Genomic DNA, 24,629 nt, shown 5'->3' with positions numbered 1-24,629 from the left:
GGGAAGCTTACCTTCAGCACTTAAATATTTGTCAAAGACTTTTACACGTTGACAACCCTCATGTAGCAGCCATTCGAAATCTTCCAAACGAAATTGAACATTGCATCAAACAATTACCAATTACCTTCGATTGCTCTGAACGTATTTCTTCTCAAAAACTAAGAAAAGCATTGCGTGAAGTTTCTTTTCATCAATGGAGCAAATTGAAAAGTAAAGGTTTGGGAGTTGTTTTCTATTCTCACTGGAAGAAAGGCAATTCGTGGATCTCAACCAAAAAGGGACTTTCGAGCAGTCAATGGACGCAAGCCATTAAGATGAACTGTAATACAATACCTGTACGTACTCTCCCTGGTAGAACTCTTGACTCAACCCGTTGCAGAAGATGCGACGAGCAAGAAACGCTTCCTCACGTCTTGGGTTTCTGCCATCATGGAGAATTGCTCCGAATCAAGAGACCTAATACGGTTCGTTCTCTCATCGCAGCTTCAATCCGTCAGAATGCTTCCTATAAGGTTTATGAGGAGGTTGGTTGCGTCTCTTCTGATGGCTGTACTAGACGGGCTGATATCATCATAATTGATCGGCAGAAGGATAAGGGTGTCATTCTTGATCCCACAATCCGTTTTGAGATGCATGAGCAACAGCCACAAGAAGTGTGTCGTGAAAAACAAGTCATCTATGAGCCTTGTTGTCAGCATCTTGGAGCACAATACCACATCACACATTGGACAGTTTTTGGGCTCATGTTCGGTGCCCGTGGCACGATCCCACGTGAAACTTTAAATCAACTTAAACAATACAAAATTTCTGATGCAACGATTGATGCCATAGGATCTCACGTGTTAAAATCATCCTTAGTTATAATTAGTAATCATTTGTACCCAACAAAATTTTTATTGTAAATGATTTCCTACGTTTTCTTATCTTAATGTTTTTTCTTTTTCTTTCCAAATGTCACAAAATTGTTTGTTTACTTATTATTCTTTATGAATTGATTAGTAGGCCGATCTATCGAACCCTTATTTAGGGCGGCTTTTGTTTAAACAAATTTCATTGCGCCTCCAAACAATAATTAAATGACGTTGACTCAATGTGCAACTGTAATTCTTTTATCAGTGTGTAAGAATACATCTAATAAAGCTTAAATTTTAAGTTGCATATCGTCCTTCTTCCTGCAATAACTCCTATGTGACATATCTATCGATTTTCAGATTTTTACTCTATTAAATAACTTAAATAGTGATACAGCAAATAATAAAATCTCCTATGTGTAATTATATTTCTTTGTTTCGAAAATGTAAGAATTCACAGTCTCCTATGTACGGCTGCCATAGGATGAATAAATGTGTTTTTTCTTCCTACTGAAAAATTGTATATTTTGCACATAGGAGTTATTGCAGGAACAACGTCGATATTTTCTATTCATTACATATTTATCTACTTATTTAGCCATTTTAGCTACATATTTATTTTTTTCATTTTACATAAAATCCGGGCTGTAGTTATAACTTTCCTTGTGCATATGACACGCAAATCATCTAATGAGTGCAGTTTGCATTTTAGTGGTAGTGGTAGATCTCTCTCTCTCGGCCAGATTTTTACATGTTTTAAAGGTACGATATGGTTCGCAGCTTTACTTTCCTCCCAGAGGAAATCATGCTGAGGACTTTTTTGCATTTAAAGTTTTCGCCACCGACAGGGTTTAAGTTGCATTTGTGGACTCATCTGCAGGCTTGTGCACTGCTCCGAGACTACAGCAGTCTTAACGTATTTCCCAACTTCCGTGTCTTCTTACATAGCCTACACTGCCGTAATGCCTTGTATGCGTTGTCAAACGACGCTTCAGTTCCCTTCGCCCTTATAGCTTCTTATTTCACACAGTGCCGCATTTCATTTTTTTTAACTTCTGTAAGATGTTGTTACGATTCCTATAGAAGCACCAGACTTTTACATACGATTCCTATAGAAGCACCAGACTTTTACATACGATTCCTATAGAAGCACCAGACTTTTACATACGATTCCTATAGAAGCACCAGACTTTTACATACGATTCCTATAGAAGCACCAGACTTTTACATACGATTCCTATAGAAGCACCAGACTTTTACATACGATTTCTATAGAAGCACCAGACTTTTACATACGATTCCTATAGAAGCACCAGACTTTTACATACGATTCCTATAGAAGCACCAGACTTTTACATACGATTCCTATAGAAGCACCAGACTTTTACATACGATTCCTATAGAAGCACCAGACTTTTACATACGATTCCTATAGAAGCACCAGACTTTTACATACGATTCCTATAGAAGCACCAGACTTTTACATACGATTCCTATAGAAGCACCAGACTTTTACATACGATTCCTATAGAAGCACCAGACTTTTACATACGATTCCTATAGAAGCACCAGACTTTTACATACGATTCCTATAGAAGCACCAGACTTTTACATACGATTTCTATAGAAGCACCAGACTTTTACATACGATTCCTATAGAAGCACCAGACTTTTACATACGATTCCTATAGAAGCACCAGACTTTTACATACGATTCCTATAGAAGCACCAGACTTTTACATACGATTCCTATAGAAGCACCAGACTTTTACATACGATTCCTATAGAAGCACCAGACTTTTACATACGATTCCTATAGAAGCACCAGACTTTTACATACGATTCCTATAGAAGCACCAGACTTTTACATACGATTCCTATAGAAGCACCAGACTTTTACATACGATTCCTATAGAAGCACCAGACTTTTACATACGATTCCTATAGAAGCACCAGACTTTTACATACGATTCCTATAGAAGCACCAGACTTTTACATACGATTCCTATAGAAGCACCAGACTTTTACATACGATTCCTATAGAAGCACCAGACTTTTACATACGATTCCTATAGAAGCACCAGACTTTTACATACGATTCCTATAGAAGCACCAGACTTTTACATACGATTCCTATAGAAGCACCAGACTTTTACATACGATTCCTATAGAAGCACCAGACTTTTACATACGATTCCTATAGAAGCACCAGACTTTTACATACGATTCCTATAGAAGCACCAGACTTTTACATACGATTCCTATAGAAGCACCAGACTTTTACATACGATTCCTATAGAAGCACCAGACTTTTACATACGATTCCTATAGAAGCACCAGACTTTTACATACGATTCCTATAGAAGCACCAGACTTTTACATACGATTCCTATAGAATCACCAGACTTTTACAGTTGACGGCCGATAATCTTTAAAGGCCCATTCACAATGAAAAGTAAACATAAACGTGCCGTGAACTCCAAAGCTGGCCGTAAGGTTACGTGATGTAACTATTCGTAATCATTAACATTAGAAATGAACGCAGCAGCTTGCAGACCCGAAGCATTTTCTTTTGCGGTAACGTCAGTCATTGTTTACGGATTTGTTTCATGGGGTTATTGTGAATGATGACTCCATTCTTACTGTAAAGGCCCATTCACAATGAAAATTAAACATAACCGTAACATAAACACATAATACAATGAAAGAGTAATGGAACGGAGAAAAATTCTCTCCGGCGCCGGGATTTGAACCCGGGTTTTCAGCTCTACGTGCTGATGCTTCATCCACTAAGCCACACCGGATACAACTCCGACGCCGGTTAGAATCGTCTCAGATTAAGCTCCAACTCTTGGGTTCCCTTTAGTGGCCGCCCTCTGCACTACTCTTTCATCGTATGATGACGCAGAATATCTGCATGGAAATATCATATGTACTTCGGTACATTAAAATAATATATATGATATGCGTAAATCACTTCGTGATTTAAGACGGCGCTTATTCCGTCGGATCCCGGCCAACTAGTCACTCATATCGAGTGCACCTCAGCACATGTGTGGACTTCGGTCCTGCGTTCATAGACATCTATGACGTACTGCAGAGGGCGACCACTAAAGGGAACCCAAGAGTTGTAGCTTAATCTGAGACGATTCTAACCGGCGTCGGAGTTGTATCCGGTGTGGCTTAGTGGATGAAGCATCAGCACGTAGAGCTGAAAACCCGGGTTCAAATCCCGGCGCCGGAGAGAATTTTTCTCCGTTTCATTACTCTTTCATCGTATGATGACGCAGAATATCTGCATGGAAATATCATATGTACTTCGGTACATTAAAATAATATATATAAACACACAAGTTTGCGGCCAGGTTATCAAATGGGATCATTCACAATGATTCACATAAACATTGCCGTTAGACGCTAACATGAAAGTTTGCAAACTCCAAACTTTCATGCTTATGCTTACGTGATTTGCAAACAGAACACAATCGTAGAGCGCTGATGTATACGACAGAATATGAGGAAATGGCGTCGTTGTTATGTTTCCATGGTTACCAAGTATCTTTGCGGTTATGTTCATGTTCCCATCGTGAGTGTTTTTAATTTTACCGTAACGTTTACATTTTTAAGTTAACGCTTACATTATGTTTAATTTTCATTATGAATGAGCCTTAACCGTAACGTTATATCCTCGCGTTAATTATTGATTTCATTGTGAACGGGCCTTAAACTCGAGTCTGTTTATAATTAGAGAAAGTCTACTTTACCTGAAAGCCAGATTTGCATAATATATACGTCACTGTAGTACGTTAACAGACAGCCACAATTCAAGTCACACAAAGTTTGTGTGCACTCAAAGTTGGGTTTCTGGCGCCTTGTTATCCCACTTGAGTTGTGTGGATATAAAGGGGTGTAGTTCCTAGGTAGCTCTGTCGGTAGAGCATTCGTGCGCTAAGCGAAGGGTCTCGGGATCGATACCCGGTCCCGGTACAATTTTTCCCTTGAAATTTAAGTCTGCTTCACAGGGAGTTTTATCTGAAAGCCAGATTTGCAATCCTTTAAAGAGTGTTTTTCTCTCTCTCTTTCTTTCTTTCTTTATGAAAGCACTTTTATTTATGAAATCAACATAAAAGAAGATGTTCTTAACAAAAAATTTGAGAATTGGGATCCTGACGAGGTTTTGCTGAGTACACAATAAGAGATAGGACTCGTCCACTCACTTTGTAAGTCAACTGTGAATAGAATAGAAGCAAAATTCAGACATGAACTGCAACCTTTTATCAAAGTCGTCTTCCATTAACTCCTTTAAGGGTGATATATTCTGTAGGCATATCCGCCACAGTGATCTAGTGGCTAAAGCGCTGGACTTATAATTTTGTGGACCCAGGTTCGATCCCCGGCTTACCTCCGATTTATAACTTGTGTTGGTACAGGTAACAAAGAGTTTTTCTCCGGGAGTTCTGGTTTCGCTGTGGCATGCGAACAAATACGAGTATCCATCGTCTTATCTCCTCTCATCGTGGATGTAGCGTAGACCAGCCTCCTCTGGCGCACCCTGGGAAACTCTGTGTCATGGAGGTAGGACTGTGGTTTCTCTTTGACTATGAGCGAAATTCATAAAAAAGAGTTAAAAATATGTAATTGTGCCGTGCTAAATTTGCCCGATTTCTCCTGATTGCCAGCTGGAGGTGGCCTTCAAACCCGTCGGTCGGTGGATGTTATCTCCGAAAGATCACGTTTAGCCACCCCCGCTTCCTGTACGATATGCCTATCCAAGCAGGCTGGGATGCCTTGAGCCACGTGTAGTGTGGGTCCGCTTAGAATACAAGATTAACCCTAACTAATCGCTGTTCCCTTGCAGAGTGCAGCTTACAGAAGGAATGTGCTGACACGTACAGTTTCGGGAATGAAACTACAGTCGTGTTGTTTGAATATTTTATTTTCGTTTTGGAGAGTTTGGGTCTGTAACGAGAGAGGCATTAATGAAGGGCGTGCAATATATTTTCTGTTCATATGAAGAGACATTCAGAAATAGTCCCAACGCACAACAAATAGTTCACAATGCTTTACTGACAGTATATTGTACGTGTCTATTATCAACTCGCGATTACATATCAAACGAGTGATTCGCACAGATCTGTAGCTGGTCTCAATGCCGAGACATTACTGAGGGAGGTCGCGCGGTATGACTATTTTTATACTCAGCGTCGCCCATAGCGAGGGGAGGTGGCGTTTTTGGGCGTGATCACACAAGTTACAATGTTTCATGCATTCAGCTGTGGTTCATAGTGTTGTTCAGCGAGCATTTGAAATTCTGCATTTTTTTTCACCCCGAATCCCGTGACGGTTGGCCATTTTCGGTGCAAGGAAAAATGTAGAGAAAATGTTACAAATATGGAATACCATTTTTTTTTTTTTTTTGGAACCTACATGTTTTAAATACTGAACGTAAAGTATCGTCCTATTTATTGCTGAATGTCTCTGTGAATTGTACACCGAACGTAGAAATTCATAAGATTATATAGAAAAAATAATTATTTCCTCAAAATCTAACATATTTTCTTCATACAAATGTAGTACAAATATGGAATACTATTAACAAGTTACAAGATTAACAAAATTGCAAAGTCAGAATAGCCTCTACTAAAAAAAAAAAAAGCACAAAACAAGAATTCAACATCTTCATTAGGTGTAATACTGAATCCAGATGAATCGTCTCTCACGTACATATTTTCTCGAACTTGTTGTATGGCTTCTTGCATTGACTTTGCATTCCACTGTGTTCTAAGTTTGTCGGAAGGTGAGGTTTTCCCCCTCCTACAGGTACCAACACTAGTAACGAAACAGAAAATCAGGGTATAAAGATGGAGTACTAATAATTGTAGTATTTCATATTTGTGACACACTGATGTAAGTCATAACCTCAAAACGTATAATTTAAAAACTGAATCAATTAAACATACATATACATTGCTATAAACGTAGATTATTTCTGCTTAAGAATATGTATAATTAATATTTCTAATACTGAGGAATAACAATGTAGGGTCTATATTCAAGAAAAGAACTTATCGCCAAAATGTTCACTTTCCTGCAAAACACTATAATGAAACGTTTCAACAGTTCAGATTGTAACTGCAGACTAACACATTCCCGCGAAAGAGAGTATCAGTGCGTAGACAAACGTCTCAGGTCGTATATCATATTTGTAACACTTTCTCTATTCTATGCCAAAAGGTTGGCAGAGAAACTTGACTTGGCGTAAATACGCCTTCTGTTAAGATTACTTTCTAGGCAGTGAAATATTTAGTTTGTTTTATTAATTATATTTGTTGTCTTTTATTCCCAACATTTTTTTTTTCAGTAAGGAAAGAAAAGCATTTATTGATTCTAATGAAGCAACTTAAAATAGATCTATAATAGCTAAATATAATTATAACTAGGAACCTGAATTTTTAGCATCTATTTTTTTTTTTCAAAATTAGCATCTATTTTTCAGTCCGCCGAGTTAGCTCTGTGGTCTGCCTCCAGACTAGCCGGGCCGGGTTCGATTCCCGGAGGGGTCAGAAATTTTCATGTAAAATTTCTACCTCGGGACTAGGAGAGATGGCGGTGCACAATTTCTAATCACTAAATTGTGCACCAATATTCCTGGGTTAAATTCCAAGTCCCTCCGCAGTGCATATGAAGAGAAGGCATATGTCACTGTTGGTAGCGATTCGTCCGTCGGACAGGGACGTTAAGCCTGGCGGCCCCCTTGGTGATATTCGATAGGAGTAGGCTACGTGCCGACACCGGGTTTCCCCTTCTCATTTTCATCATCATCATCATCATCATCATCATCATCATCCTCACCCATTCCTACATTACACTTACACATAGACTCACCCTAGTGCACGACATAATTCTTCACAGATACTACACATGCATAACGTGGTCCGCCGAAATGGTGTGCAACTTGAAAATCCTGCCATTCATCCGCAGTATGCGGAACCCGAATCACAGAAGGAATTAGACACACACACATACACATCTATTTTCTGAAATTAGCATAACATTGTGAACAGTTCAGAGTTTTCATCTTTCAGATTACTAGGGTTGGAAAAAACGGTTCTATTTTTAAAAAATCGAAAAGCATGTTTTTTTTTGTTTTAAATTGTGTTTTACTGTTTTAAACAGTGCCATGAAATAGTGCGTTTTTTAAATGTATTGTCGTCGTTGTCATTAAGTGATGCAATAAAGCCATCAACTCCTACATTTCTCACACACAGCGGGTGTAGAGGCAAGGGCTGGACATAATTATGATTCTGATCCATTTCTTTCTGAAGACCGCACAGTGGACAAAGTGGTGAAGAAAAAATTCCAATTTTGTTCAAGTGTTTTGACAAATAGTCATACTCTGTGAGTAAACAAAAAGATGCAACTGCACTTATCCTTGGATACTCAGGAATTATATTTTGTACATTGAGACTCTCCCATCTTTTATTATTTTAAATTTCGTGTAAATGGTTGATATTTTGAGTTGATTAATCTTTTAACTGTTGAAAATGTTAAGGTTGACATTTTTTTTTTTAATATTAAAGATGTTTTATACGTAGGTTTGCCAGATGAGTATTGTAAAAATTAGCGAAATTCCATATTTTTTTAGAAAAACTCGGGAAACAGGCATTCTAGACATTTTAAATTTATTGCGTTGTTTATTAAATTAAATAATGTTACTTATTCGTAAAATTAATATCCTACTAACTAAAAAAATACTACATTTTATGAAACTTAATGGTGAATTTCATAAAAAACATAATATTTTCAAATTTACCTCAGTTTGATTGTTTATAGTTCTCTGAAGATCTATCATCTATTAACAGTGAGAATCATTTTCTACAACATTATATAAGCTTGACAGTCCAGTTTTGAATTGGTACAGAGTTACAATTAGAACAGTGAGGCATCTGTTCCTGCTGTTGACCATTTGTGGTTCATTGTGAGCTTAAGAGGGATTATTCCACGTGGGCACATATTTCCACCTCTTTAAGTAAACACTTTTTTCTTTTTAATGGAGATTCCTCATCATCAGAATTTCGCTTCCCTAAATATTTAGGGTGCTATTCATAGACATTTCGCTAGCCCGCGCTACGAGCGTTGCTAAACAGGATTCATATCATATCACATCGCTAACACTGGTTTATGAATACGAAAAACGTTAGTTCGCTGATCATCCACCGAAAGCCCGCGCTAAGAATGTCTATGACTAGGGCCCTTAGACAGCATATTTAAAACACCGATTACCTTGAATTTATAATTTATTACTGAAACACAAAAACATATTTCTAATCAAACTGAATATCCGAATTTCTGCTTTCTTATGATGCCATTGTTGATTATCGATTAGTGAGCAAGTGATATGATCGAATGATTACGTGTACCACAAAGAAGGTTGTCGAACTTGCATGTCTTTCTCCTGCACTCAACAATCAAAACATTTCATGAAGCAGAAGTGGTGTTTGGTGGTTTAATGACTCAGTGGTACAATTGGTACCCTATGGTGTACTTCAAAAGTTTTATTTTATTCCTCAGTTTTTCATTTTGAAATTTGAAGCCAAGTTTGTAGAAAAGTAAAAAAAACTAGAATATTTTATAATTTAAGGATCTTAAAATCCTTCAATGGATTTCTTATATAAATACAACAAAACCTGCTTCAGATGCAGACATCAGCATTCAGATTGTTTGCACTGTATATCTACAAAAATTCCTTATTAATAATAATGTTTGTTTGGAAAAAAGTTAAATTTTGTCACCATAAAGTCGGGAGCACCACTTTAAATTCATAACTTTACATTTTATAAAGACTGAATAGAAGGCAAACATGATTTTATATTGTAAACAAGTAGGATAAAATAAAACCAGAAAACGAGAGAAATAACTTGTGTGGAGGGTGGGGGAGGGGGAAAAGGACATGTTTTGATGATATAGTTTTAAACACTGTTTATTATTAACGGAAAAATAAATAATACACATAACACAGAATTCTGTTGGCTTAAAAATTAGTATCATCGTATAGTTTTAAACATTGTGTTTAAAACGTTTTAATCAACGGATATTGTTGTAAACAATTTTGAACACGTTCTCTATCAACATTGTTTGTTGGTGTCCACAATACTTGCACACAATATTCTGAAAATGTTTTTTTCTTCAGCGCGGCAATTGCAGAATTAAAAAAAAACTGTCTTAGTGTCTGAAGCATTGAGTCCATGAATGGAATACTGCTGGGCTCTTTCATGAGCAGTTGTAGTTGTTCGCCCCATTTTACAGAGGAGCATTATAACTAGAATAACTATCAACTCTGCTGCGATCTCAAAAGCTAATGGCCGAGTAAATCTAGCCAAGCCCATATCGAATACAGAACTTGATAATCAACATATCATGATATAATCATCTGACCTTCATTATCAATGTATGGAATTTATCGAATTGAGCTGACAATAATTGATATCGAGATAATCGATCGACGTGTTTGAGCATCTAAAAAGTGTCTTTAATTTTAATGCGCTTTTCGTTTGAAAAATAACATTTTACTGATACGCTGGTAAATAGAATTTTTTCGTGATTTCGCAATTTGGTAGGAAATTCGCATTTTTCGTACGTTCAATTGTGATAGAAAATCATGCTAAATCACTTTACAGATGAAAAATACTTTCTACCCCACAATTAAAAAATTTGCGGATTTCGCAAATGCAAAATTTGAGGTCCCTAATTATAACTGCCGCGTGCCTTTGGTCCTGTTCAGAACTTGTAATATAACGGTACTTCGACATACATATTATTTGCTGTAATAATTGTTGAAATATTGTGAATGTACCGTCTTAATGCTCGTTGTGTAAGCCTTTTAGTTCTTGAGTTGTCACAACTTTAAACAGTTGCAGACTTTTCATTCCCTGATTACTTTACCGGTTCCGCGAACCGGATATCAATAGTGATTCTTCGGTAGAGGCGTGTTTACATGTCAGAAAAGGAAAGAATAATGGGCATTGTGCTTGTCTTACAGTAAGGTTGTTAGACTGGCTTTCTTCGATGAATCCTCTTAAGGTGCGTACACACTTAGCGAACGAACAACAAACGAATGCATTCGCTGATTGAAATCGGAACGTGTGTACGTCGCAGCAAAGGCAAACGAAACGCTTGGTTTGCCTTCGGAAGTGATCCGTCGCTTGTCGGTACATCGAAGGAAGTTGGTATTCGTTGTGGACGGGATTTGCCACTATTTTGTAGTGCGTAGCAGAACGCAGCGCTTAGTTCAATTTCATCAACAGGATGTTGAAACTGGAGTGGACGAAAGACGCCGTTATAAATATTATTAATGCATATAGGGAGCAGGAAACTTTATGGAATCCCAAGCATCCTACTTACCACAATATATATAATTTATTTCAAGAAATAGTCTGCCCAGGCATCCTGGGTTGCCAAAAACACAGAATAACACACATATAAGAATAGTAATGATTACAGTAAGATAGATGAGTCAAATTGAAATGTGAACTAGGAGCTTAAGTGTAAGAAATAAATTTGTACATATATATGTAACAATCACACACTAACGGATAGAAAGGGGGGGGGGATTGATGTTTGGGAAGGTATTGGAAAGATGTTCAGCTGCAAGGTAGGCGAGTCAAACACATGCAAAATTTGAAAATTGAGTCCCTACTGACATCATTCCGGAGGGAAAGACAGAAGTCCACAAAAAGATCTGGAATGGGGAGTGATGAAGTGTACGAGTCAACTTGGTTCGCGTATTAACATATGTCGTTCCTTTTGGACAAATTCACGCCCAGAAAAAACAAAGTTGCAACCTTGTGTACACAAAATAAATTATTGGCACTGAAAAGTGCCTTTTCGTAAACATGATGCGTATTCGACAAACACAGACAAATCTCTCTTTTTAGTATTGTAATATTATTATTGTCAGTGAGGTATCCGTACATTGAAACTTTCCCCTGTCTTGCAGTCGTACCTTAATAAAATCTTCCAGTTCCTCAATTATAGCTGTACATACTTCTGGAACAATCCTGGTAACCAGCTGCTTCGACACTTTCAATAAATACATTAAACTTGTATACGAATCTCCTGTAGCGAGATATCGAAGTGTTAAAGCTAGCCTTTCCTGAATAGGTATTGCTTCTTGTCAGCCTGTGTCTTTCTTGGGAATTTTTGGCCCTATTTTGCACAGTAATATTTCGAAGTCTGTTTCTGAAATGCGACAGAAGTTGTGACATTGTCCCGATTCCATTCGACGTAAATCATGAAGCAAGTCAGTGATTGATTGCGACTTTCGTAGAGTGGCGTCTGCCACCATCGCCTTTTGGTTTTTAACTTTCTTTTTGTTAAACTGCCTATAGTAACAACGGCTGCACTTGCTATAATTATTATTGCGGATAATCAGCGAACGTGAATGTTTTCTGACCATTTGCTGATGATTTGTACGTTGCTCCAAACAGCGAACGAACAACGAAGTTTCGCTTCATCATTCGTTCCAGTGTTGCCAACACATGAATTGTATCCCCGTCAGTATAACACCTGGAAATTCGTCAGAATCCGTCAAAATTAAAAAAAAAAAAATAATAATAATAATAATAATAATAAGATCCAATATATATATATATATATATATATATATATATATATATGCAAATTTTAACACAATTTACTTAGCAATTCTGATTAAAATAATCATTCGTCAACATCTGACTTGATTACGAGGAAATCTGAAACAGGGAATTCTTAAACATAGTAAGGAACTGGCAGGGCTGTTCAAATAAAAAGTAAAATCTCCCAAAAATTAAACAATTAAAAATGACAGCAGCTAAAAATGTCAAAAGACGATGTAAATCGTAATTTCCGCCAGAAAATCCGTCACCTGTCAGAGCCATTTTTTCCCGTCCGCTACGTTGAAATTCCGTCAATTTTGACGGAATTTCCGTCCAGTTGGCAACACTGTCGTTCGTTGTTCGTTTGTACGCACATTTAAGCAGTAAGCCGTATTGTGACGCAGCGAGATAACTAATCTGGATCAGATAACGCTGCAGTGCGTTGCGACACCCACAGCAGATAACTGTCTGTTAATATTAGCGAATCTCACTGCACAGCTTGTAATTAGACTGACCATCGAGTTTGTCCCGTTTTTTACCCCTGAAAAACCTCTCCCGAAGGCTTTTGTCCCAATTTTTGGCGTAAGTTTGCAAGTTACACTTTTTACAAGTGTGCCGATAAATTTTACCTATAATACTTGCATACCGTTGAGATGGAAGATATTTTTCTATGCTATAGATTGCATCTATTAATGATACCGGTACCAATTTTTACGTTGGTACGATCTGTTTTGATTATCGATACAACGATCATATTAAGGTGCAACAAGCAGTGCAGTGGCGTGCTGTCTCATTATCTTTATAGATTCTGTGAAGGCTAAATTTTGAAAACGCGGTTGATTAGTTCTCCACAGTTGGGCGTCATGAAATCCGCAACAAGATCCGAAAACATCCTATATCATTCCACACCTCTGTTCCATTTTAATACTGGAATGTATCAACTTTAACAACTGAGAACTCAGATATTTTTCGTCGGAGACCCTGGGTTTCTTATGCAAATTGCATGCCTATAACCAGATACATTTCTTCGGTTGAATTCTGAATCATTGCAGACCACCAAGTAAGGCATGGATTACTGGTATGTACATATATATGTAATAACGTGATAGCGAGGTAACGCATGTCTTGACAACGGCTTCTAATTTTGAAGTCCGACGGCTTCTGTTGTTGCTATTTCGGTACGGGATGGCTGAATTGTCCTGGAAAATACAATTCCATAAAACTGGCAACCATCCAGAGAATAACGCACGGCGGAATTCAAGTCTGCCATTTCTGCACACTGAAAACTTCTTGCCTTCTTTTCCCAAATTGTCTGTTGCGGTGTCATTCCATCATTCAGTCGAAGCACTAAGTTCTGTGCACTTGAGATCGGTACGATGTTTCAACTAGCAGCCACTGTGATCAGAACTTCTGCACACGAGTTGCCGTGCACATCGCTCCTGAAATTAATTGTGATTTTGTGTCTTTATTTTCTGTTAAATTACCAAAATGCACCCTGGACTACGAGAGGTCCTTCGTAGGTAGAATAGATAATTGGTCTGCAGCATCTTTCAAGGACTACTCATGTCCATCATGTCGCCATTGGGCGCAAGATTCGCGGTTCAAACTCGACTAAGGGCGATGGATTTAACGTGACTTGGGAGGCCGTGTCAGATTAAGACAGAGCGGCACACTCTTTCATTGTTAAATTTAATGTATAATTTAATGTGTAAGTAACACTTTTATTAAGCCGCCAATGCTTATCTACTATAATAGTCATTTACATGAATAAGCATATTATAGTAGATAAGCATTGGCGGCCTAATAAAAGTGTTACACATTAAATTATAGCAGCTTATCGGTAACAAAACAAAAATGAAATTAAATTTAATGTATAAGTTTTTATTGTTGCACATCGTTGAGTTTTTCCCGAGGAATTTTCTCAGTAACGATTTCATTTGAAGTTCTGCACTCTGGAAGAATCGTATCATTATCCAGTGTCACAATCTTTTAATATAGTCGTTTGTAGTAATCAGGAAAGTTGGGCAACATTTCGTGGCCAATCTATCGGTAAAGGCTTGCTAAAGTTCTGTACCAAGCTCTCACAAAGACTGTCCTGCATCCAAACAGAATAAAAATAAGACAGCAGTTGGGTTAATTACTGGACACGCCATTTCAGGAAACATTTACAAACTGTGAGGCTCTTTCAAGGAGACTGCAAGCAGCACATACTGATTCAACTCTTTGGAACTCTGTATGAATGACCCGAATTTAGGAGTTACGATTCTGGAACTTACAATACATAGCTAACACCCATATGCTGGGTTAAGGGGCAGAAGGCTTAGTGCGAGAGTCAAGAATTCTTTTTTGTACGACTACTGCTATTGTTATTACTATAAATACTGCTATTGCTACTAATATTATTAGTACTGCTATTACTATTACTACTGTTATTGCTACTAGTAGTACTACTGCTATTACTACTACTACTGTCGAGGGCTGGTGCAGATTGGTTTTGGACGAGTCAACTGACATCACAGGAAAAGGATTGTTGATAGCCTTGTTAGAGCCTTAGAATCAATTTTTATTTTGTAAGGAGTTTCTCCGAACAACGTCATATAAATATCCGATTTATTAATTTGTTGTTATTAGTTTGATGCTGCAGAAATCTTGTAGCCTATAAGTATTTCAACTGACATGAGTCTGTATGCCATATTGTATAAACAATTTCTTGACCTTAGCAAAGTAAAGAAACTCAGAAACAAAACCATACTTACCCTTGTGTCCTCCTTAGGCAAGTACTAATTGTTTTAGTTGCTTGTAGCAAGTGGTAAGATCGGTTAATTGCATGGCTGGGAGGCTCCTGTTCGCACCTCACTCCGGTTGTCTAGCTGTATACCCCAGTTTCCTCATTCATCGGTATTCGGTGCAATGAAGGTGCTTTCCTTGCCAGTATATCGCACTTATCAAATGATGTGGGGTAAACATTGACTCATCTGGCTACATCAGCTCATTAAGGAGAAACTTTCACTTTGGGAAGTGAGAATAAAAAAATACAATATATATGTTTGAAATATTGGAGCTTATAAAGCATCGTGGGATGTACACATGTTATTACATTATATAATTTCAAACACTTTGTCTTGTGCGAAGTATTTCTGATCGCTTGACTGGGCGAGCACCCCTCTGCCCTATCTGTTCACAATTCAGCATGCTGGCCGAGGTTTGAATCATTCTGATTTGTCCATAGAGACTATAAGACTTCTTTTCTTTTCTACAGCCTTCACGTATAAAGGCATTTTTTTTTTTGCAGTGAATACAATGAATTATAGAAAGTGGTCACGGCTGTTGGCCCTGACAGACGTTATGCCATGTTAAAAAACAAAATTAATACGAAAATTGAGACGGCGAGTTTGTAACTGAATTGAGTTGAATTGAATTTGGTCACAAATAAAGGGGACGATGAAAACTCATCATCTCATTTTCCGTATTAATTTTATTTTTTTAACGTGGCATTAAAATGAGCGCAGGACAGTATGGCATGCATTAAGTTTCTGTTTTTCGCTATCGTTTGTTGTAATGTATGAAAATGTACGCAGTGTGACTAAACTAACATTGTATTGCATTCCTGTCATGATAATCCGCTAAGGGATCAGCACGCTGCTCTAAGAAGAGTAGGCCTACTTGATTTCTGTATAAAATTAGTATTCACAATTGCAGCTTGTATTTTCTAGCAGTGTGTGTTCTTATCCATAAACTTCAGTTCCCGTCCCTTGAAAGCTTTAGTGTCGTCTTTTGTGGAAAATTACATGCATGCCTTCTAATGATATTTCTCCGAATTCCATCCTCCCCCCCCCAAGTCTACGAACCAAATTACCAAGTTGGTGTACTTCAAGGTTACAGATTGGCACGCAATCGTCGTGTATTTTAAGGAGCATTCGTCCAACATGTCGCAGAGCTCGAAATTACGATACGCCATGGGTTCCATGTTGATGTGACGTCATGTCATGTCTCTGCTGCTTGCTTTTCATTAAAACGCAAGTAAGACAGGCTATTATTGACCCTGTACCAGCTGCGCGGTGGTATTTCGCAGGGTTGGCCATAGTATTACCTAACATTCGTCTTATAATTGGACAGTATCTCGGAGCAAATCCAGTCATGTAACCGGCCATCGGGAGATTCGAACCAGCTTCCCTTACGACTTGCAGCATGCCAGGATAGAGGACGCCATTCGACGCTGTGCGGGACTGTACAAAGCGTAAAGCAAAGTTCTTCATTCGACACATCACCGCTGTAGGATTAACAGCCGTGACTCCGACTGGTTCAGGGGGTACTGAAGTATTTATTCATTCATTGTGTTCTGCCCAAGGGCAGGTCTTTCACTGCAAACCCAGCTTCTGCAGTTTTTCCTATTTTCTGCCTTTGTCTTTGTCTTCGCATATGATCTATATATCTTAATGTCGTCCATCATCTGATATTTTCTCTTAACCCCGAACTCTTCTCCCGTTCACCATTCCTTTCAGTGCATCTTTCAGAAGGCAGTTTCTTCTCAACCAGTGACCCAGCCAATTCTTTTTCCTCTTTCTGATCAATTTCATCATCATTCTTTCTTCATCCAGTCTTTCCAACACAGCTACGTTTCTTACTCTGTCCATTTCATCCTTCTCCATATCCACATTTCAAATACTTCTAGTCGCTTCTCTTCACTTCGTCGTAAAGCCCATGTTTCTGCCCCATACAGTGCTACACTCCAAACAAAGCACTTCACTAGTATCTTCCTCCTTTTGACTTCCTGGCTGCAGCTCATGTTACTGCTTATAGTACACCCCAAGTATTTGAAGCTGTCCACTTGCTCTACTGCCTCATTTAGAATTCGTAAGTTTACCTTTTTTACTTTTCTTCCTATGACTATGGTCTTCGTCTTGTTGACATTTATCTTCATCCCATACTGCTCACAGCTGTCATTTAGCTCCTTAGTATCATCTCCTCTTCTGCTAACAACGCCATATCAGCAAATCTTACACTCTTTATTCTTCTTCCTCCTACTATCACTCCTCCCATTTTCTGAAAACAGTTCTTCACTAAATCCTCCAAGTAGATGTTGAACAGGGTGGTGATAAAGGGCATCCTTGTTGTACTCTTCTCCTTATTTCACTTCCTTCTGACATTTCTTCTATCCTGTATCCTGACTGACTCGTTTCATATAAAAGTTACTGAACAGCCTCCTCTCTTTCCAATCCACGAGGAACCTTAATTCTCAACAACTGGATTCAGGTTTCACAAAGATTTCGTTTGTCGTGAATTTCAACACAAAACACTTTAGGAAAACACAACGATTATTTCCTCGGTGCGACGGAAGGCATGGGGAAGCGATGTTAAATGAATCCTGTTGTCCGTGTATGAGGAGCAAGCAGTAGACGGAAGGAAAGTTCAAATACATGGTGTACCAGAGACTTGAAACCACAAAAACTATTCTTTTTTTTTAATCCGTTAGCAATTTAGTGTAACACTTAATGCCAGTCATAAAAATAGTTGTTTTAAGTCTGTTTTGAACAGTTTCACAGATGTTTAATTGATTTTTATGATGCCAGTGTTTATAATTTATTAGAATATATTAATGAACGTGTGATGCAGTTTAAAAGCACAAAAATATGCCTTTATATTCACAACACAATTAATCTGGAAGACTGAAAATGTTTGATTCGCACAAATAACTGTCAATCACCATACCTGTAACTATCTTTCAAGAAAATATCGAAATGCATGAACTTCCTAACCTCCTCATAATTTAACGTAAATCTTCGAAAAATAAATAATAAAACAACAGTCTCACAGGGTAAGATGAACTCACAACTAGGAAGACAGTAATGGAAAAATATCCGTACATGGCATTTGAAGCCATGAGTTATTAAATATCCCTGCGACTTTAATATTGCGTGAACTTCGGACTAATCTCACTCAATTCCTCCTACAGTACAATTTTATTTTAAACTTTTCTTTTGATGTGATGTATTCCAATCTTTTTCTTAAGATAAGCCTATAGAATTCTAATGGAATTAATATCTGGTGATTAAGGAAGCGTCTGTACATACAGTAGGCTATAAACTATCCAGAATTCGGAATTGAGGACCTTGTTTTTCAGGTCATTGGCCTGCATAAAGGTAAATAATTCCGCGGATCCATTTTTCATCACTTCTCGAAGAATACCATTGAATATATCAGTCCATAACTCCTTGAATGCAATGCACCCCGTATCTGTTAAGTTGGAGTAGGTCTGTGTCGTTGATGTTTTTGTTCTCCCATCTGCACTTACAAGATGATCTGTCAGCGCTCCATCGGAGCATCTGTCGATAAATCTGCACATAGTAAATCGCGACCTGTCTGTATTATTTTCTGCTAGTGTTTGAGTAGGGTTTTGCTCAGTAGTTTCTTTAGCGTGCGTCAGCACTGTGCAGTATGAATGTGAATGTGCACTTTGCATCTTGCTTGTAGTTCATTTTTCAGAAGTAAATGTTAGCACTTCGGAAAGAAATGCGAAAGCTGTTTAATTTTTATTTTGTTTTGTTTCCTATTGTAAATGAACAATATGTTCTCTGTTCAGAAATGTATTTAAATACGGTCGTCAGATAATTTCGCATAAATATCTGTAGGCCTATATATGAACTAGCAAGTGTGACATGCATGACTGGCATTCCACCTCGAAGTCGGCTGCTTAAAACATTCGTTGCAATACATTTTCGTTTCGGCGCACATCTAAGAATGGAGCGGTTGTGTTGAACATTGCAGTTGGCCAGTTGTTTGAGTAGTCACACATACAGCCAAAGGAACAGATGACATGTACAGGGTTGCAGGAATGGCCCAGGGATCGAAGTGCTGCAGGACATGTAAGAAGTGAGCATCGCCTGCCTCGAGATCGACGGTTTGGAATGTCAGCCAGGAGATGAGTGAAAGTAGTAACCTTTTAATTAGCAAAATAATAACTGTATTTTGTGTTTACTGCGAAATAGAGTAAACAAGCAGGTTTTGAGACAGTTCAGTGTTTTGTGTCTTCACTCACTAGCCATAACAGCTTGTGTTTCCCATAATTTTTCGATTTTTTCCCCAAGTTTGTTCTTAATAGTTCTTGTAAGTTTATGTTTTGTATTTCAGTGTTTGTAATATGGAATTATGTACTAAATGAAATAATCACAGGATCGAACCTCTTCAGCGTCTTTCTTATTGTTTGTCACAACGGTAGCTGATCACCTTCTGTGTTTGCGTAGGTTGGACACGCCGTACATCACGCTTGTGCACAGCAGGAACTCGAAACACGAAAAATACATGGCGGAGGCTAGATTGCGGCAAGGACACTCACCGCCTATCGCGCTGTGCGCAGTGGACGAAGACGAGTCGTGTAGCCGATAAACAGACCTGGCCGTGGGCTTTCCCACCATTCATATGAAATACGACTGTGATAAGAAGTGGCTTTTCTTAGCAGAATAATATCAGCAGTTTATCCACAGGAAATAACGTGATAGACAGGCCTTATTGCGAAATCCACACCGATAATATGTACGTACTGTATGTCATTTAAATTATCGTTCAAGAAAAATTAAGTATCAATTACAATATAATTTGCAAAATGAGACCTCCATATGCAACTTAACGAAGGCAGTCAAATGCCACCCATATCTGCTGCAAGAACTCAGTGACGATGACTTTCATGAACGTACTCAGTTTGCTGAAATCTTCAATGACATGGTCAACCTGAACCCTAACTTCGTGAAAAAAAAAATATATATTATATATATATATATATATATACATATATATACACACAATGTAGAACTGCACTCATTGTATTCTTCACCTGACATAATTAGGAACATTAAATCCAGACATTCGAGATGGGCAGGGCATGTAGCACGTATGGGCGAATCCAGAAATGCATATAGAGTGTTAGTTTGGAGACCGGAGGGAAAAAGACCTTTGGGGAGGCCGAGACGTAGATGGGAGGATAATATTAAAATGGATTTGAGGGAGGTGGGATATGATGATAGAGACTGGATTAATCTTGCACAGAATAGGGACCGATGGCGGGCTTATGTGAGGGCGGCAATGAACCTGCGGGTTCCTTAAAAGCCATTTGTAAGTAATATATATATATATTTATTTATTTATTTATTTATTTATTTATTTATTTATTTATTTATTTATTCATTCTCCGATGAAGCTACTTTCTGTGTAAACGGTAATGTAAATCGTCACAACTGCCATTACTGGGCTAAAGAGAATCCCTGTTGGCTGGTAGAACATCATATACAAAAAGTAAATGTGTGGTCTGGTATAATTGATGGCAGATTTATAGGCCCATTTTTCATTGATGGCAACTTAAATTACGAACTGTATTTAAACTTTCTGCAGAATGAAATAATTCCAGTTTGTGGTACTTCATTCCCTGGAGAAGGAGGACGGATTCAAGATGATATCTTATTCCAGCAAGATGGCGCCCCTGCACATTATGGGAGGGAGGTGGTGAATTATTTAAATCAAGTATTTCCAGAAAGAGGAGGTATTGAATGGCCGCCAAGATCCCCTTATCTGAATCCATTAGATTTTTTTCTTATGGGGATATTTGAAGGACTGGCCACGAGACCTGAAAGACTTAAAACGAAGAATTAGGGATGAAATACAGCAGAGGAGTCGAACAGTATTGCCGAGACCATTAAACAGTTTCAAAGACAGATTTATGCATTTTTTGGCAGTAAATGGGGGCCATTCTGAGCACCTTTTGTGAACTGAAATCAACACGTGATAGCTGCAACACAACAATAGTGCCATCTCAACCTTTGGTTGCAATACAACGTATTACGCAGTGAGCCAGGGCATTTCATTGGGAAGCGGCCCCAGCTGACCCACTAACATATCGATCACCCCGCCTGCCTCCACGTGACAACCCGGCCCGTGCTCCGGATCTTGCGTGCAGGTGTTGCGTAACTGCGTACAATTTGAAAAGAGAAGACAAGCCGGCCAGGTCAGAAAGCACAGGAAGTGGCAAGCAGGAGTTGTCTGTGATGCTGCAGGAATTTCATTTCGAGATTTCCTCAAGCTCCCCTGATACCGAGGCCGTCCATTATGTCCGTCTGTTTGCATTGTTCCTACAAAAACGTTCATATGCATACTCTTGATCAGTCAGTTCAGCCGGTAGTGATGCACATGAAATATTAGATTTGCTAAAAATATAATAATTGGTGATCGCATAATAGCAATATACTGGAAATGGAAAGGTGCAGACAGCAGATGGTTATCTAAACGACATTTCATACAAGTTGAGAGGATGCGAAGGCATTTCTTTCCCCTTCTACTTGCACTTAGTCCGTCAGCGACAGAGATGGTAGCTGTTACCTCTTATACCTGCACCCCCCAAGCTGGACACACGAGAAAATAAAATATTAAATAAAGTAGGCTACTAAGTAAATAACAAAATACAGCCATACAGGTGTTTGACAATTACATGTTTGGGTATGTTTTAGTGCCGTTCTTACAATATTTTCAACTAATAGTTAATTAAATGAAGGAATGTTAGCTTCTAGCATGCATTTAGAGGGGAACGATACAGTGCAGACTGTCCCAGTCTGAATGCCGTGGAGTAGCAACTAGCGGTGAAGAAAACATTTATCTTCTGTTGTCAGTAGCTTTTTAATGTGCCAGTTGATTTTAACAGCAATGAAAATTAAATACAAACGCTTAGTGTAGACTTCCGAAATAAAGATAAATAATGAAATTTGTCACTGTGTTGAAAGTCAAATAGTCGAATGTTTGTAAAATGGACAGTAGCATCTTCCCCTTCACTGATGGTAGAGAGTGTGAGTAGAGGGGAAAGGCCTATCAACTAAACTGAAATGGGGTTTAGTATCTGAGCGAGATTAAGTTTATAATGCAAGCGAAATGAGTCTAGAGTCAAGCGCCGAAAGTTACGCAGCATTTGCTCTTAATGGTTTGAGGGAAAGCCCCTGAAAACGCCATCCAGCTAACTTGTTCCTACCAGGATTTGAACCCAGGCCCGCTTGTTTCACGTTCCTTACTCCACAGCGGTGGACAACTGTGACGTTGCCCAGAGGCAGAGTTGTATTCTTCTGTCGCGCATGCTAAGTCAGTGAATCTTTTCTTCCCTTCCCTGGAAAGAAGCCAGTGGAATTATTTCTATCACCGTTTAAAAATGCATCGCCCCCAACTGAATTGGGAACTTCCCCGTGCCGCGTTCTCCACGCATTTCATTTGGCACGGGAAGCAGAATGCGTCAGCCTTCATTTGCAACTCAAACGAAGCGAGAAGTCCAGCCTGTTTTATCGCGTTAACGTATTCATTGCATTAGACGAGTTTAGCGCGTTCACAGGCAAGGCGTCGGAGTCACTGTCACTGACACGGAACTCTGAAGTGCGTTTGGTTGTGATTTGTTTTATTGGGTGCTACGCAAACATTATGAGAAAATGTCATTTACAGTACACTGTTCCTAGCTCGCCAGCTTCAAGGAATTGCGAGTGTGGCGTAACTTTTTTTGCTTCGAGTTTCAGAGGAATTGTGTTTCTCGGGATCACCGGTCTTCTTCTTACGAAAACCTTAATCCTGAACCTTGGCCGTACCTTCAAAGAATTCTGAAAACTCTGCTGTCTTTGTATTAAAGACACGTGCTATAAGACTGTATAGTCTGCTTGATTTTCACGACTTGAGCGTTGCCTTATTAGTCACTGCAAGTGTACTGTACATGCATGATAAAATGGGGCTGAAGAAAATAATACGTTCCGATTGGAACCCTAAGTTTCTTCTTCACTCTTATAAAGTCACCCAGTAGCTTTGATGAGCGCATGCATGTCCCCTGTCTCTGTGCTGCCATCTACGTCTTTTACCTGATTTATGCATCTTTATTTTGCCAAATAGTATGCATCATTCAAAAGCACATTTCTGCAGCCTATCGTCTTTTTCTTGGGAGGGGGGCGATAGACTGTAAATGTGAGATAGTGCTGGATAATCTCTCTTTTATGAGGTAACATTTCTGAAGTGAAGCTTCCCTTAACAGATATCTTAGCAGCGGACACCTCGCGTTAAAAGACTCCCCTCTACATTTACGTACTGTAGATGTGTGCTATGTTGGGAAGATGACTTCCTATAGTCTGCATTGTAAAGCAAAACTTTTAAAAGTTCTGATATATTCAAACCGTACTGCTACGGTGCCGACGAGGTAAGCAAACTCAGATTTTCTTTAAAAAAAATGGGAAATATATTATGTATCTTTTTTTATCGCCCATCTTATAAATTGTCAATACTGTATATTCTCTGAATAAACGCAACTATTTTAATCACTTGTAACTTTCTTGTGAAAGTCTAACCCTAATATTGGATTTCATTATCGTAGTGGCTTGGAAGGATCCGTGTTTAATGATCGTGATTGAAATTGATTACACACGAGTGTCATCCATTGTTGCAAAATGTGCGTAGAAGATATACGGTACCATTTTGGGCTGAGTGTTGCAATGAACTGCAATACAAATTCCTTCGTTGGAATGCAAAGAGTGTGGCGCACAAGCCAACAGTTGTACAGTTGGTGAGAAAACTGGCAACCTCAGCAGGAGTGACGAATATCAAACCCTGTACTGCTAACAGCTGAGAAGGAATACCATTTATCAGTGACCTGTAGATTGAGACAGGACATGCAGTGCGATGTTGTCGTGGTTTATGGGTTACGTCAACTCCATAACAGCAGACAGGCTACTGGGCTGACAAAAATTCCCATTTTATCCACCAAACATTATTGTTCAGTCATCTGTCCTAAGACAGGTTGAACCTCAAGTGACTCATGAGGCAACTAAGCCAGGAGACAATGGGGTACGATGGCCAGTTTCTTTTCCACTCCATTGCATACATCGCTGCCTACTTCGAGGTTTGGTGCGCAGTGTCTGTCTGACCCCATGGGACGGTGACCTCTGCATCTTCACGGAATTTGTGGAACAAGTTGAAGCTATAAGCCATATACATCAAACGAATGTATGAAGCTCATAGCCAGCTTCTTCGGTGATCGCATGAAGACTTTTGCCTTTGGAGCTACTGAAGGTCAGAGTCAAGGACACGTGCTGAGCTCAGAAATGAAGTTAACAATATCGACAACCACACACTTAGAAGAACGTAC

General features: G+C 38.7%; 1 protein-coding gene across 2 annotated transcripts in view; it reads left to right on the top strand.

Moving 5' to 3' along the window:
- Nucleotides 1–24,629, top strand: part of LOC138697000 (influenza virus NS1A-binding protein homolog A-like) — a 119,826-nt gene that overhangs the window by 35,618 nt on the left and 59,579 nt on the right. The gene's annotated exons all lie outside the window — the stretch shown is intronic.

This window comes from Periplaneta americana, chromosome 3 (assembly GCF_040183065.1).
Source record: "Periplaneta americana isolate PAMFEO1 chromosome 3, P.americana_PAMFEO1_priV1, whole genome shotgun sequence".
In the NCBI taxonomy this organism is placed as follows: Eukaryota; Metazoa; Arthropoda; class Insecta; order Blattodea; family Blattidae; genus Periplaneta; species Periplaneta americana.
The sequence above is the reverse complement of the archived record's forward strand: the minus strand, read 5'-3'. Positions and strand labels throughout refer to the sequence as shown.